This window comes from Antechinus flavipes, chromosome 4 (assembly GCF_016432865.1).
Source record: "Antechinus flavipes isolate AdamAnt ecotype Samford, QLD, Australia chromosome 4, AdamAnt_v2, whole genome shotgun sequence".
In the NCBI taxonomy this organism is placed as follows: Eukaryota; Metazoa; Chordata; class Mammalia; order Dasyuromorphia; family Dasyuridae; genus Antechinus; species Antechinus flavipes.
Window position 1 is genome coordinate 6,455,866 of NC_067401.1, and position 16,916 is coordinate 6,472,781.

Below are 16,916 nucleotides of genomic sequence, written 5' to 3' on the forward strand. Positions count from 1 at the left end.
CAATCTTATTCGTTTTTATTATTATAGGAGTATGGTTGTCTAAGACACAGGTGGGGCCAAGAGTCTGTCCTGGGCCTTCTGCAATCCATCTTCAGATCAATCAATCAGTGAACAGATGTTTAAGATGCAGTTACTAAAGGATCCTGGATCTAGAGCTGGAAAGCTCCTCTAGATCCTTCACCGAACAGATGATGAATCTTAGGAGAAGTTAAGTGGATTGCTTCAAGACCCACAAGGAATAAGCATCCAGAGGGGGACAAAATACAGATCCTCTAACTCCAGGGTCAGTGCTCTTCTCATTTACTGCATTATCCCCAGCAATCAATCACCAACCATTTATCTCATTTGAGCCTATTGTCTTTTTTCAAGTAAACATCCTCCAGTTGCAGCAACTGATCCATATGGAGACGTCATTATGGCCCGTTATGGCTACCTTCCTCTGGGTAGCCTTTAAATGCATGGAGCACAACACTCCAGATGAAGCCCAACCCAGGACAAATCCACTCTCTCATCTCATTCCTGGAAGCAACAACACATCCTCCTCCCAGTTCTCTGAGATCACCGGCCTATCGTCCTGGCTCTAGTCCCGGAGAAAATTGTTAATTATGTAATAGCAGTTGTTGGGATTTGAAATCTAAGCATTTTTCCAGAAAGGTGAAATGTTTTAATAAAAGGTGTTCAATTTACAGACATGTGTCAGACATGGAACAGGTTATTATGTCCACATAGAAAAAAGAATGACAAATAGAGTGTCCATTACAGGATGATTAGGACAAAATCTAGTAGCTTATACCTACTGTCACAGTCTGTTAGAAGACTCTCAATTAAGTCTCATTTCTGCAAATTAGCCATTTCACAATTCACCTCTATGCTGGACATCTCGAGCTCACAAAGCTGATCTTGAGTTTCTTTCTGGTGGCCGTCAAATAACCCTCTGCTATTAGCCAGTGTCACCTTGGGGGATGTCACCGACAACTCTGTGCTGGTAGGAGATACTCCCCCTTCCCCCTGCCAAAGATAACTTAGGTAATAATAATGATTTCCATTTCTTTTGATGCCCAGGACCTTTTGATGCACAAGGAGAGATAGTGGCAGCTTGTTGCCATCACCAGCCCAGCAGAACTAGGGCCATAGTATCTCCTGTTGCCATTTTGTTAGGGAAGAGAAGTGAGAACCCTTCTCTACCCCTCATGAGACCACATCTTGTCGCTCCTGGAGGGCTATATCTGAGAAGCTTCAAGCTAGAAATACGAAGTTAGACATGAAGCATTGTCCCCCAAGTTTTCAACCAGAAGGGTGGCTGTACAGGCTGAGTTTAGGGGAGGGATATTAGAATAAGCTCATAATGTTAGAGCTGGAGGAAACATTGTAGTTCTCATTTTACAAGGAAAGAAACTGAGAGGTATGGGGGTGAGATAACTATCACATTAGGTAAACTTTGAGCTCAGGTCCCAGGAGTCCACACGGCCTTTCTAGGAGTTGTCTCTGCCTGGTCCACAAGCTCTCCAGAGTAAAACCAACATCTGCACATTAAAATTCTGACTGAAAAGTGCCAAACTCAAGGCCTTTGCTGATTATCCTGAAGCTGGCCAATCATTTCTACGTTGGAAGGGCAATCTGGGCAGGACGTGTGGAAAACAGGCTGAATCCTCCGTCCCTGAGGATCCACATTCAGGGAATCTTTCTGAGCTGCCAGCCAGCCAGGAAAGCTCCCACCAAGTGCTTGTACGTTGGAAGGGCAATCTGGGCAGGACGTGTGGAAAACAGGCTGAATCCTCCGTCCCTGAGGATCCACATTCAGGGAATCTTTCTGAGCTACCAGCCAGCCAGGAAAGCTCCCACCAAGTGTTGTCCACCACACCCACGTTGACTCAAGTCCTGCAGTGAAGAGAGAGTTTGGGCTTCATTCCCCGAAGTCAATAAAGCTCAGCTTTGTGGGACCCCTGGGGGGAAACGAAGGAAGCAGGATCTCTTTCAAATGGGCCTCTGGGGCCTCTTTGGGTTGAGTCCAGATCTTTGGAGCCCCAAAGGCGGGATTCTGCTGCCCCAGAAGGGTCTGAGACTGGGGGCCCTAACCTTTCCATCCCACACTGATCCAGAGAAGGGGTGGGAGGGGGGATAAACTGGGCTCAAGATGAGAAAACCAGGCCCTCTGTAAAAACCCTTACAGTTGGAAGTAATGAATCTAGCTTCTGTCTCATCTCTGTCCTTGTCATGTCCTTCCCCACCCCCATCAGGCATCCAGAAGCAGCTGGGGGTGGGGAGCAGCTGAACCAATAAAAACAGCAGCATTGGGAGGTGCTGTGAAAACAGAGCCTTCAGTCCAGTGCCCTTTGTGGGCTCAGCAATGGTAATTCAATCGGGGTAAGGCGGGCCAGGTGGGTCCATCTGGAATCCTAACATGTCTGGATTTGGAACCTGGCCCTGCTGCCAGTGGGGTAAGAGGTGAGCATCTTAGATGGGGAACTGAGAGCAAGGCCCCTCAGAGTCATTTGGCCCAGTTCTTTTATTTTATGGGGGGGGAAGGGAACTGAGACCCAGAGAGGGAAAGAAAACACCATTTCAAGAGATCTTAGATTCATATCGAATTGGAAAGTTAGAGGGTGTCTAGTTTTTTTTTTTTTAACAAATTTTTTACAATTTTAAAAATAATTTTTACAAAGTTTTTACAAATTTTTATAATTTTTTTGATAAATTTTACAAAGTTTTTATAAACTTTCACAAATTCTTTACAAAATTTTTTGACAAATTTTACAGTTTTTGTAAAACTTTACAGTTTTTTTTTTTTTACAAAAGAGGAAACTGAGACCCAGAAATAATTTGCCTAAGATCACACAGCTCTTACAAATGAGATCTCACAAGTCAAATAGCCCAACTTCTTCATTTTTCAGATAAAAAAACTGAGGCCAGGGGAAACGAAGGAAATAGGCCAAGATTACAAAGTGAAATAAGAAATTGATCCAGGATTTGAGGCCAGGTCTTTGACCTTCATAGCTGGGACTTTCTTACTAGAGTGCTATTGGCTTTACTTTATAAAGATTCTGACTTTACATTCACAACATCACTTAATCTTTACAATAACCCAGCAAAGTCGATGCTTTTATTCTCCTCATTCAAGAGATGAAGAAATCGAGACTGAGAAAGGTTCACTGACGTGCTCACACGATACCACTAGCAAGCCTCTAATTCGAAACTGCATCTTCCTTTTTTAATAATAGCTTTTTATTTCTCAGAATACATGCAAAGAGAGTTTTTATCATTCACCCTTGTAAAACCTTGTGTTCCAGATTTTTCTCCCTCCCCTTTTCCCACCCCCTTCCCCTAGACAGCAAGTAATCCGATATCGGTTGAACACATGTAACTCTTCTCATTTTATTTCCACATTTATCATGCTGTATGAGAAAAATCAGATCAAAAAAGGAAAAAAAATAAGAAAGAAAAAAAAAGCAGGCAAACAGTAATAACATAAAAAACTGCATCTTTCTGCTGCCAAATGGAGCTCTATGGTCGTAACACCCATGGGCTCTCCTTAGCGAGATGCCCGGCACTCGGCGGCTGGCTGGCGAGGGGAAGTTACTGTCAGAGCGGACATCAGCTTTCTCTGAGCTTGTGTCTTATTCCCCTGAAGAGCCACGGCAGCAAGTTTCTTCCCCAGTACCCCGTCCTGGTAGGGAGCCCCTTTAAGTTGTTTGTTGGTTGAATGAATAAACACCTTCTTCATTCACTGGACGCTGCTCTGGGTGTTGAAGACAGATTTAAGAAGAAACTTCCCAACAATAATTGCTGCCTCAAAGCAGAACGGGCCATTTCTGGAAAGGGCAAGTTCTCTCTCCCCAATCTTTGAAACGGAGGCTGGAGATATATTAGGATTCTTTGTTCAGTTTGTGGTTGGACTCAGGTCTCCTGGGTGCTAAGGTCCTTCCAGTGGTGCAAGGACATTTGAAGTTGTCCCATAAAGATCTCAGGAATAAAAGATCCAGAGCTGGATAGAAGGGACCTTAGAGACCATCTATTTCTTAGCACAGAGCCAGGTAAAGAGGAGGTGCTTAATAAATGCTTATCCAATCTAGTCCAACCTTCTTGGTATTAAACTGATTAAGTAAGGGAAGCCCAGAAAGAATCAATGCCTTATTTCACCTTATACAGATAATCGAATTGGAAACTAAGCTATCTGCCACTGTATCCAGGTGTATGGTTCTGCAAAAAGAACAAGGGGGATCCTGAGTAAGGCACTTCATCTCCCTTAGTTTTCTCATCTGTAAAATGGACATAATAATTCCAGATATTTCCTGGAGATATGGAAAGGGGAAGAGAAGAAAGGGAGGAGACACAGGGGAATAGGAAGGAGAGAGACAGAGGGAGAAAATACAGAAAGAGCTAGAGAGAGATACAGGGGAAGATGCAAAGAAATGCAAAGAGATGTAGAAAGAGAGAGAAAGGAGAGAGAGAGATGCAAAGAGATACAGAAAGAGAGAATTTCTTTATCTGTAAATGGGGTTAAAAAGCCTCACAGGATGAAATGAGAAAAGCACTTTGGGAGCCTTAAAGCACTCTGAAGGCTAGCTGTTATCTCTACTTTTCTAAGAAAGGGGATTTATCACATTCATCTCCTTTGTATCAATCCTTAACTCTGTAAGCCACCCATCAGAAAGTGGGCCAAGCCAGGGGCAGAGTGCCTTCTGTAAACCAGAAGTAAACTTCACATACTGGAGAATCCATTGCAAAAGGCACCTGGACAGCAATTTAAAAGGGAGAAAAAAAGAGATAACAGCAGGGTGATTTCCCCCCATTGTTGTTTGGAAGGCCCCAATCAAACAAAAAGAATCTCTTGTTTGCAGAGCTCAGCAGCTTGGGAAAGGTTTGGGGACTACTTTTCTAAATCCTTTCTGGGGAGGGGCTGGCTCTGGCCATCGGGAGTCAGAGATGCCTTGAAATGTTGCTTTAGGAAAAGAAGCCTCCCCAGGTGGGCTTTGGGCTGAATTAAAGCTTTTTCCCCTCCCCTTCTAGGGGATCTGCTCTCTCCCTCTTTCCTCCCTCTCTTCCCCCTCCCATGACCTCAAGGGCTTCATTTTACTGGAAAGCCCAAATCTAAAGTCGGGTCTGAAGCTTCTGAGAGAAGTTTCATATTTTAATACTCCCCCACAATCCCTCCCCTCTCTCCCATGCAACTAATTACAAATCTCCTTCCTTCTGTAAAGGATACAGTTAACTAGCAATGAAGTACTTGATACAATTTCTTAAAAGCCCAAAGAGATTATGGATGATGACCCGTGTTACTGTAGCTCTTTCAGATTCCCAGAAAGTCTTTCCTCCTCAGGGTTTATGGGGTGGACACCTGTCCCCTATGGGCTCCATGTCACTGATTCCTGAAGAGGCTCCAAGACAAGCCAGGGCTCACCTAGCTAGCAGCGGGGTGGACAGGGATGGGAGCTTTGAGATCTCCAGAGCTGGGGTCTCATTTTAGACTCACACTAACGCTGTGAGGGAAGTGCTGTTGTATACATTGGATGGAGGAGAGGAGAGGGTGAATGGCTTGCTTAGGGTCCCCCTCAGAGCGGGGGCAGGATTGGACCCCGTATCTTTTGCACTCCAACCCTAGAACGCCATCCACTCACAAGACCATGTCGTCTCAAGGCATCTCAAAGAGTCTGTACCATTTGAACGGCAAAAAGACCCAGTTTTGCAAAGCAGGGTTTTGAAAAATGTTCCTCCCCACCATCAATCCAAGAAAAACATGGTGGAAGGTATGTTTTTATTAATCTTGTTAATTTTATCATCTGAAACACATGGCTGGCCATCTGGCCCCTCTTACAACCTGAGATTTACAATGAGCAGTCATAGGCTTTGGGGTGACTTGGAGTCATCAGCCTTCCCTGTATTTTCCACTCCCATCTTTAAGATGTGTGGTCTCCACATATCAAGCTTACTTACAGGCACCCTTGGGAACTAACATCCGATTCCTTCCACAGTTAGTTGTCTGACTATGGCCTTCCTTTCTGTCCTGGCAGAGGCCCTGACCTCCTTCCTCCACCTCCACCATCCAATCCCCCGCATTTGGAGATTACTCTATGTCTGCTACCTAGAACTGCAAAGGGACCTGTTGGAAACTGGACCGAAGCAAGAGAAAGGGGGTCAGCCTGTTCTTTCTCAAACTCTAAGGTGATGAAATGGGGACTGAGAGAAAGCAGCTAATGATTCAGGTTCTCAAAACTAGAGTCATGAGAAATGTTGGGGAGGGAAGAGCGGAGCAGTGAAGCGGATGATACGGAGAAGGTCAGACCTTTTTTTGACCAGACACTGATTCCCTTTGGAATTCCTTTAGGAAAGTCCAGAACTATCTGATAAACCCCAATAGGGAGTAAAGGGCCCTCTTGGTGACCTCCATAAATCAACAGACAGTGGATCCCCCTTAACGATTCTTAAAAAAAAAAATAGAGAAATCTTGGGGAAAACACATATTTTATTTGGGACGTCACTATGACGTACTTCTTTAGAGAGTCTGGTTCTACAGACATTTGAAAGCCACTGGACAATTTCATCTTACAGTTCAATGCAAGGTTGTAGGGCTGCCTCAAAGCAGCAGGGGAAATTAATAATAGCTGACATTTATATGGGACTTTAAGGCTTGCAAAATACTGTATATCCATTATCTCATTTGATCTCACAATAACCCTGTGGGGTCATAAATTAGTTTAGTTCCAGATTTCAAGGAATAGAGATTAATGCGCACCATTTAAGCATAATTCTTCAGAGTTTATTAATATATGGACTATTTATGACATCCGCAGAGAGCAGAGGAGGATACCTATACTTTTGATAATGACATCATGGGTATATGATGTCAGGACAAACTTTCTGACAATGAGAACTATCCTAACGTGGGCCAGGTTGGCTATTTACATGCTTTCCCTTTTCAGTGGAGTCTTTAAACAAAGGCCAAATGACGTCTTGTTTTGTATGTATGTGTATGAGTGTGTGTGTGTGTGGGGGGGGTAGGTAATAAGCATTCTTTTTCCAGTATGGGTTGACCCAAATGACATTGGATTTCTATTCCATTTCAGAAGTTCAGTAGTTTTTCCAATTTGTAGAAGCCCAAAGCCGGAAGGCTTAATGAACACATAGATAAGACAAGCCAAATTTTAAATCAGTCTTGACAGATTAGAACAGTGTTTTTTCAAAATAGAAGGGGAGAAGCATTAAACTATAATGTTACCTTAGAAAAACACTTATTAAGTTATCGATATTCTATTTTTTATTTATTATGTTAAATATTCCTATTTAACTTTTAATCTAAACTCTAGAGTGCTAAATAGGTGTGGGATACTTCTGGGATCTGGAGCATTAGACTGAATCTAATAAGATGAAAGCAATGGGGTTAAAATAAGTTTTAAGAAGTATAAAATTCATATTTCTCAAGCATAGGAGGGAGAGAAAGAGTTAGAAAGAAGTCTGCCTTCCAAATCTGAGGGTTTTAGTGGATCGCAAGCTCATTTTGAGTCAGTAGTGTGAAACAGTAGCCAAAATAAAAATGATGATGATGATGATGATGGTGATGAGGAAAAGAAATGAAGAAAATGGCATCAAAAAAGAAATGGAGTTCAGGAGGTAAAGCTGATACTCTATACTCTCCCCTTTGTAGATGTGTTCATTTCTAGATGTGATAGTTGAAGAATCAGTCAGCTAATACGTGTTTAGTAAGCACCTACTGTGTGTCAAATATTGTGTTATGTGCAGGAGATTCAAAGAAAGGTATAAGACAATCCCTGTTCTCAAGGAGCTCATGGCTAATGGGGGGAGGTGACCTGCAAAAAGCTATGTGCAAGCAAGATAGAGAAAGGATAAATAGCATTCGGTAGCATCAGAGGAACAATGATGGTAGGGGGAAGGGCAACCAGCTTGACATGGGACCTTAATTCTGCGCCAGCTGAGTGCTCCTCCTGGGCCAAAGTGCCTTGATTTGAGACTCTCTCATTATTGATGGAGATCAGTGGCCTGCCTCATGGGAAAGACGGAACAGGGTAGCTGAGAGGCAATGACCTCAGTTCTCAGCCAGTCCCCGCTTTTCTGCCTCCCTTTGAACCATTGCACTTGTGAAGCTCCATCACTACTTCTGGAGCCTCCCTCCCCTTCCTATTGCTTCATGAGCATCAGTTGTTAATTCTGTTTCTCAACTGGGGAATGTGCAGTTGAGGAAGAGAAGACAGAGCAGGGAGGAGGATTGTCTTCAGGGATTTTAAGGCTCACCCTATGGAGGAAGAATAAGATTTGGCCTCTTTTATTCCCTGACCTCCACCTTTAGCTAGATTTCTTTGGCTCCAAGTTTTCCCACTCTGGAAAATCCACTTTCTTTGGGACTCCTTCCTGTTTTTCAGTACCTCCCTTTGCTCTTCTGCCTTTAGAATGGAAGCTCTGAAGGAAGGGCTTGTATATGCATCTCCAGTGTCCAACACAAGCAGTAAATGAACACAAACTTGACTTGTGCTTGGGCTCCCAGAGCTGAGTCAGGAGCAAAAGTTGCCAAAAATCAAACTTAGACCTAAGTTCAGGACAAAGCAAAAGAATAACTTCCTAACGATGAGAGCTTTTTAAGAGGGGATGGTGGGCTTCCCTTCACTGCACATGGACGTGCTTCTTGTTCACTGGACATGCTTGTTGGGAATATTGTGAGGGGGTGGACAGGAATTTGAAATTCAGTTTGGGCATAGATCGGACTAAGGGGTTGTAGAGTTCTCCCCTGATTCTTCAATCCCATGAAATCAGCTCAGTTTCTAACATAGGCTTTTTGATCCTGAGAAGCAAAGACTTCCATTGGAGGTCTAGGAAATCCGGCTAGGAATTGTGTTTGGTCTGAATATTCCCATGGGCTAAGAAAAGTCCTATTCTTAGTTTCAATGGGATCTGTCTTTTTTTTTTAATGTATTAATTGTGGAACTCTCATTATTTGATGCATCATTTCAGGATGGTGGAGTTCCTGATCCAAAGAAGGCCCTGTTTGTGCAGAATCATCTCTGGCACGTTCTTCCAGAATGGAAATAGAAGAGTGAAAAATATGCTTTTTCACCAGAAAACCAAGCTTGGCTAATGCAGAGAGGTCATTCTGCTGGACCGTTCATCACGACACCCTGAGAAATGTATTGAAAGGGTACATCGTCAAGGACACCAATGGCCCTTAAAGTTCCCAGAATCCCAGAGGCCATAGAATCCAATTTATATTTGACTGACTGACTGATTGACTGAATAAAAGGATTGAAAATCATTTATGAAGCACATACTTTATGTCAACCACTACACTGAGCCCCGAGGGCAGAGCGGGGTCCGGAAGCGGAGCAGGGGACAGAGTGGATTCTGGAGCCTGGATCAGTCTACTTTGTCTGGGACATTGTGTATGTGAAGGGGGACGGTGGAGAATAAGGCCAGAGCCAGATAAATAATAGGAGCTGACCTCTCTCTGGTGTTTTACAGACATGATGTCATTTAACTTCTATGAGAACCCTGGGAGGCAGAGACTGGAGGCAGGTGCTGTTGTCACTTTAAAAAATATTCCTGAAGAAACTGAGGTTTGAGACACAGTGTGAGTCAGCCACAGGTGCAGAGTAAGTGTCAGGGTCAGGGTTTACATCCAGGTCTCTTCTGACTCTATGTTCAGGACTAAATATCACGCCAACGGGGAAGGACTGAAACATGGATTAGCAGTTTCTTGGAGAGATAATGGGAGTCACTGGGATGTGCAGTGGGAAGGTGGTTGGGGGGGGGCTCTATGTGAAAGGCCCAGATTATGGTTGGCTCTGGCCCCATTGTCCAGGATAAGGTCTGCCCTTATCCCTGAGTTTTCCTCAAGCCTGAGGGAGCTTCTTCTCCACCAGGAGATGCAGCCCTTGTTGCCTTTAAAGCCCAACATTGGATGACTTTTACAAAGGGTCCTGACTCTGCTCTTCCTCCGAGGAGCTGCTTTTGCTTCAGTATTCACCCTGGTCCCAGAGGCTCACACTTCTAGGCCAGATCCAATTGTCTCAGGGGAGCAGCTCTCCAGAGTCTTCCACGGGGGTGACACCATTTGAGTCATCTATGTCCAACCTCATCCAGCTGAGACCGGAGACAGGGAGCCCATTTGGGAGGCTGCCACAAGGAGAGTAGAGCAAGCTCCCGAACCAGGGTGATGGCCATGGAAGGGAAGGGAAGAGGTTGGACATGAGACATGTTTTCCCTTAAATCTGGTTTGTACCAAGCCTGAGTGTGGCTGGTGATTGCGCCCCCCGATGAGTCAGAGCAAACCTTTGGCTCAGAATTGGCGGCTCTGGCTGTGACCCTGTTTGTCTCAGTTTCCCCATCTGTAAACTGGAGACAATAATGGCAGCTTCCTTCTAGGGTCCTGGTGATGATGAGACGAAAGCATAATTATAAAGCATCAGCACCACGCCTGCGCATAGTAAGCACTAGGTAGATTGTAGCTACTCTTGTGACTATTATTATTATCGTCATCTTTGTAAATTAAGGCAGTTGTGACTGACTCTTATTCCTCCTTCCCTAAATCTACACTCCTAGGTGACTCTGGGTGAGTTACTTCTGAGAACCTCAGTTTCCATTTCTGTAAAATGAAGGGACTTGTCTGTGTCTGTGATCCTCTCTAAGGTCACCTGGGAAACTACCCTGCCTGCTAGGGTTAGTCCTGTCCAAGTGGAATGGATCTCTGTTCCTCCAAGGGTAGGAGGCTCTACCCACAGGGCCTGTTGGTGGATTCCCTGACCTCAGCAGGGCCTGCCCCGGCCCTGAGGAGCCCCCGACTCCAGCTTGTGGGAGGAGAAGTTTGGGAGGAGAGCCAGGAGCCTCCTCGGAGGTCACCATCTGAAGAGACCCAGCAGCTGCAAGAGCACAGACAAATAGGAACTTCTGTGGGCTGTGAGGGCAGGAGGAGAAGAGGCCAGGAGGTCTGGCAGGTGCCAGAAGAGCCCAGGGGAGACAGCTGCGAGAAGAAATGGCAGAGGGCGGGGGGAGGACAGGGTCCAGCAGAGAGGACGCGAGGTGAGTCAGATGCCACGGAGCCCCAGGTCACCGCAGGACTGAAGCTTGCTGGGAAGGAGGAAGAACAGCGGAAGGCCTGCAGATCGGGGTTTGACTCGGCTCTGCCACTTCTTGCCATAAAATAATGATAATTCCTAATAATAACAACAATAATAATAACATAATAGCTCCTACCTCCCAAAATTGCGGTGAAGTTCCAGTGAGGTAATAACATAATGCCAGGCACACAATCAGCACTGTATAAATGTTAGACAGCATTATCACCATCATCATCATCACCATTATCATCATCTTCATCATCTTTATCATCATCATCACTATTATATCATCTTCATCATCACTACCATCATCATCCCCATCACTATCCTTCTCATCCTCATCATCTTTATCATCATCATCATCACCATTATATCATCTTTATCATCTTTATCACCATCATCACCATCACCACTATCATTATCACCATCATCACCATCATCACCATCACACCATCACCATCATCATCATCACCATCACTATTATCACCATCACCATCGTACTATTATTATTGTTTTTGTTATTGTTCTTATTACTGCACACCCAGCTAGTTGCTGGCCCAATGTCGGTCTCTGTTAGAGACACTGAGCCTGGCAGGGCCTTGGTCCAACATGCTCATCCACGGACCCTGACCTCTGACCGGTAAAATAGCCCAGCACCCAGAGAAAGGCCGAGAAATGGGCCTTGGGACTCAGCCCATTGCGAGCTTGCCAGCCCTGCTCTAGATTGGAGGAGGAGCTGAATTTGGGCTGGCCTCCTGGACAACACAAGGCTGGGAAAGTCATTTTTCTCAAACCCACTGTAGCATTGGAGGGTCTCCTAGCACCCCCCCAATCTAGTCCTGTGACTCCATGATTCTCTACTGCCCCACGCCGGCTCTTCCCAGAGCTGGACATAAAAGCTGGGCCAGGGAGCCTCTTTTCTGAATCTCAGAAGCCCATTGAAGCTTATTACCTTAACCAGGGAGAAGAATTCATTCTGAGAAAGCCTCATTCTTGAGCTCAAAGGCGCAGGCAAGACAAGGGGCCACTATCTCTGTGTAAGTATCAAATTATCTGCCAAGTCAGACTCTTTGGAGAGAGATAAATATAAAGTGAGGGGCTGGGGACAGGCTGCCAAGGCTAGCCCAGACAGGTTGCCAAGGCTAGCCCAGACAGGTTGCCAAGGCTAGCCCGGACACATGACGAGTAAGTACAGAAGTGAGACATCAGCACTTATGTTGGCCATCCCCAAGATGTTAATAACAGGAATGTTCTTAGGATTTTACTCTATTCTCAGTGATGTCTCTGGTGCTGGGTCACTGCCCGGCTTCCCTCCTCCATCCCTATTGCTCAGCAGTCTACCATAATCTCATTTCTGCATGTTCAGGGAACACAAACTAAGTTTAACATTAGTCTGCGTCGAGCAAGTTGACAAACATTTATTAATCGATCCACCAACAAACATTTATTAAAGGCCCATCATGTGCCAGACACCGTGCTAAGTCATTGCAATACAATGGAAAGCAAAAGACAGTCCCTTGTTGAGGAGTGATTTAGGAGGTGAGCACCTGTGGACGATTATAGAGAACAAGCTCTAGACAGGAGAAATTGGAAATAAACCACCGAGAGAAGGCTCTAGAATCAAAGCAGGTCAGAAAGCTTCCTGTAGAAGGTGAGTTTAGAGAGACTTGCCTGAGGGAGACAAGGAGATGGTACACGTGGGGAAAGGAATCCTGGGAAGATTCCTTGAGCTGGAAGATGGGGGACCACCAGGGAGCCAGAGTTCTGGCATCAGAGCACACGGGGAGGGCTGAGGAAGGTGTGGGAAGACTGGATAGGCAGGAGAGGTCCACGCTGTGAAGGGCTTTGAATGCCAAATATAAGGTTTTACAGTTGATCCTAGAGGTGACGAGGAGCCATAGGATTTACTGAATGAGGTTCGGGCTGGGGACAAGGTCCAGGTCAGACCTGAGCTTGTGGATAACCATTATGGCAGCTGAGGAAGAGATGGCCCAGAGTGGGAGATGCTCGAGGCCGGGGGATTAAGCAAGAGGAGCATTGTCTTAGTCCAAGTATGAGGTGAAGGTGCTGGAAGTGTCAGTGAAGGGAAAGAGCAGGTGGGAGAGATGGTGATAAAGATCGACAGGATTGAGCCACATGCCGGATGTCAGGGTGGGAGTGAGGAGGCGAGGCTGGCACCCGACTGTGAGCCCGGCTGACTGGGAGGAGGGAGCAAGGGCCAGCAGGGTGGGCTTTGGGGGAAAGTGGTGGATTCTGTTTTAGCCATGGTGCATTTGAAAAGTCCAAGTGACACCTAATTTAAGATGTATGATAGCCGGGCAGAGATTTGGGCCTGGGCAGACAGGAAAGAGATCGGGGATAGGAGAGGAGATGTTCAGCACGTTGATGATTCTTGAATCAAATGATGAGATCACTGTGTGAAATAGTAAAAGATCAGAGTCACTGGGACCAAGGCTGGGGAGTCTACTGGTGAGCAGGTGTGGTCTGGATGAAGATCCAGAGAGACACTGAGGCCTGATTACCCCAAATAGTGGGAGAAAATGGTGCCCCAGAAACCGGGAGAAACCAGGAACACTGAAACCATGGGCTGCTTGGCTTGTTTCTGTCCAGAAATCACACAGTATGTATGATAAAAAACACAGCTTGGTAGCAATAAAAAGCCTTTTCCTATTCAAGTGTCTCAAATGGAAGGCTGAGTTGAAAGAACATGAGGACTCTTAGCTGAATAAATGAAGAGAGAAGGAGAAAGAGGAGGAGGAGAGAGAAGAGGAGTAGAAAGGAAGAAGAGGAGAGAAGAGAAAGGAATAGAAAGGAAGAGGAGGAAAGAAAAGGAGGAGGAAAGGAAGAGTAAGAAGAAAGAGAGAGGATGAGAAAGAGAGAAAGATGAAGAGAGGAAGAAGAGGAATAAAAAGGAAGAGGAAGAAAGAGAAAGCAGAAAGGATGAAAGAGAAGGAAGAGAGGAAGAAGAAAAGAGAGGAAGAGCAAGAGAGGAGAAAGAGAAATAGAAAGGAAGAGGAGGAGAGGAAGAGAGGAAGAAGAGGGAAAAGGAGGAGATGGGGAGGAGAGAAGAAGAGGAAAAGAAAGAAGAAGAAAGAAGAGCAGGAGATCATCAGAAGGAGTGGGATGAGGAGAGACTTCAGGCAAACCATCTCCATTGTGTCTGAAATAGAAAATGATGTTCTCAGCTGAGAAGGGGGTGAGGAGAGAGCCACAGGAGGTTTGTGGAGGGATGAAAGGGTTTGGAAAAGCTGCCGTGGTGAGTGGGAGAGTGAGGCAATTAGGGAGGTGTAAAAGGATTGCCTAGAAACAACGGGGCCCAGTGGAGGTCACGGAACATAAATCTGTGCAGACCTGGGCAGCCGGGGTTCATGAGTCTCCGCAGCCTGTGGTAGGAGCAAAGGTGGTGGGTGATGTGAATGATCCGAGGCTGGTGCTTGACTGGGCAAGATTATCGATGGAACTATGGACCAGGGACTCAAGAGAACAGGACAGCGTAGATTAAGGGGGCCGAGTGCAGGAGAGAGGAGGCTGTTGGACTGAAAGGGGGAAAATGGCCTGGAGCTGGGATGGAATTAGTAACGGGGTTCAGGCTTTGAAAAGGTCAGAGACTGGGGAGGCCCCCATGAGGCAGAGCGAGAGCTAGATTTGCAATAAAGTTGCTGATGACAGTTGAGATGGTCAGTCCCCTCGGGTCAGTGCAAATTAATTGTTCAGAGACTCGCCAAGAACCGTTTGAAAAAATGGAGATGAATAAACAATATCTGAGCAAGCCAAAGTTCTTTGCACCCAAACGTGCACCATCGTCTGCAGGAGACAAGCGGGGGACCTGCCAAGACAAACACTGAATTCCCTCCGAAAGATTTCTCTGACCTTTGCGTGGCTCTTAATATCATTTTAGATTTTTTCCCCAAAAATAATGATGGACGGCCAGAGGACGAAAGTCAAGAGTCACCCAAAGGACAGGGGAGAGGAACAGGAACGAACAGTTGGCTACCAATTGCTGACCAAGAATTATGTTGGGGATGTAGAAAAGGGGGCGAGACCAGAGAGACGCGGGGCCACGAGCGAGGTGGGCAGAGCATAGAGATAGTGAGACACAATGAGGGGCAGCCTTGGAGTTTCCCAGAATCCTCGCTGGGATGGAAGTCTCCACTCTTGAGGTGGGATCTTTTAGGGGAGGACACAGACAAGAGAGCCACTGGATGAGGTGGACTCCCTGGGCTGAGATCTGCATCCCCGGAGAGAGCTCCTGGAGACAAATGTATTGAAATATCAGAATAAAGGAAATTTGTCTCCCTCCCTTCCGGAACTTCATGTCCCGATGGGCCATTTTCTGGGCCCCCGTGCTTTCCTTTCTCTGTGTTTTTGTTTGCTCTGATGCTTCCACTCTGTCTCTCTCCATCTCTCGCTTCCTCCTGTCAGCCCCAAAGCCCCTGCATCCATGATGTCCAGGGTCCCTGCCCCTGCTCTCTCCTACCACCACCTCTCACTTCCCACAGCCCCTGCCTCTTTTGCCTTTTTAACTTTTCTCCTGAAATTCACTTAATCTTCAGACATGAAAGGAGGGGATCAGACGAGCCAGTCTGTAAGTAGTTCAAGAAGAGGCAGACTGAGGAATCTTTGTCTTCAGGACGATCTAAAAAGGACGAGAGCGACCCAGGATCCCCACGGTGGCTTTTCTTGAGTCCACCTTCAATGTTGTGCCTTTTCAAGGAATTCTGTAGTCACATTTGGTGCTAGAGTGGGGCAGATGGGGCTTTGCCCCAGGGCACTGACATTCGCAAGTCTCTAGTGTATTAGGGGTGAATTCCTCCTCCCTCCCGCAGGTCTCTGGCACTTTCCCCAGAACCAGCTTCACATGAGTATCCCAGAGTCTCTGTCTCTTTTCCATGGCCAAGCCCAGCTTCCCCTGGGACTAAATCCTCAGTTCTACAGCTCACCCAATAGTTAAGTTCTTGGCTGTTTGATTCCACTCATCTCCAATGCTTTTCTCGTAGGGTATTGCTTTATCTCAGAGAAAAAAAGGGAGAAAGAGCATCAGAATACAGGACAGAGAGAAGAGGAGGGAATAAAAGTGAGTCCCTGGAACATCGCCAAGGGAAGTTTCGGATGACAAGAAGAGAGAAAGGCCGTATTCTTCCTGCCATTTACACGGCACTCTGGCCTTTGCAGTGCACGTTACCAGCAGCCCAGCTCTGGATGGTGCTTTGAAGGTTGCCAAGTGCTGCTCCCCCTTGGGTTGGACCTCCCAGCAGCCTTGGGGCTGGGCCTGGGTATGACACCTTTATTTTCCCGATGAGAAAGGCTCGGCCAGCATATGTCAGAAGGGAGCCACGGACTGTCTTCCTGACGGAGGCCGGCCTTCTGGGGGCACAGAGAGCCAAGTCAGGCTGAGGGCAAGGAGGAGAAGGGCAGAGACGGAGACCAAGAACCGAGAGACCCTTTTGTTTGGGTAATTTTTAGTCTGACAAGCTAAGGTAAGGCGGAGTAGCCAGTGGGTAGCCGCTCTGGGACAGCTCCCTCACCGCTCAGCGGGCTGACATCAGTCAAAGACTATAAAGTGCGGAATGACTGGTGAGGGAGAGGTCCCCCAGATCCCCGCGCCTCCCTCTCGCCCCGTCCCAGCGCTGGACACAAACCGTATGTTCGCAGTTGCTGTGTGTTCTATTTTCCCCATCACTCTCCTGCCCCCACACCCATTTGCTTGCTGTGTCTCAGTTCCTGGCATCCGTCTTCCTGGACTAAATCACAGCCCAACTGTTGGGGAATAGAAGCCTTTTCTTAACCCAGGCCCACTGGAGGCCTGCAGAAAGCAGCCCATCTGCCTCCATGGGAGCTGGACGGAGCGCTCGCTCGGCT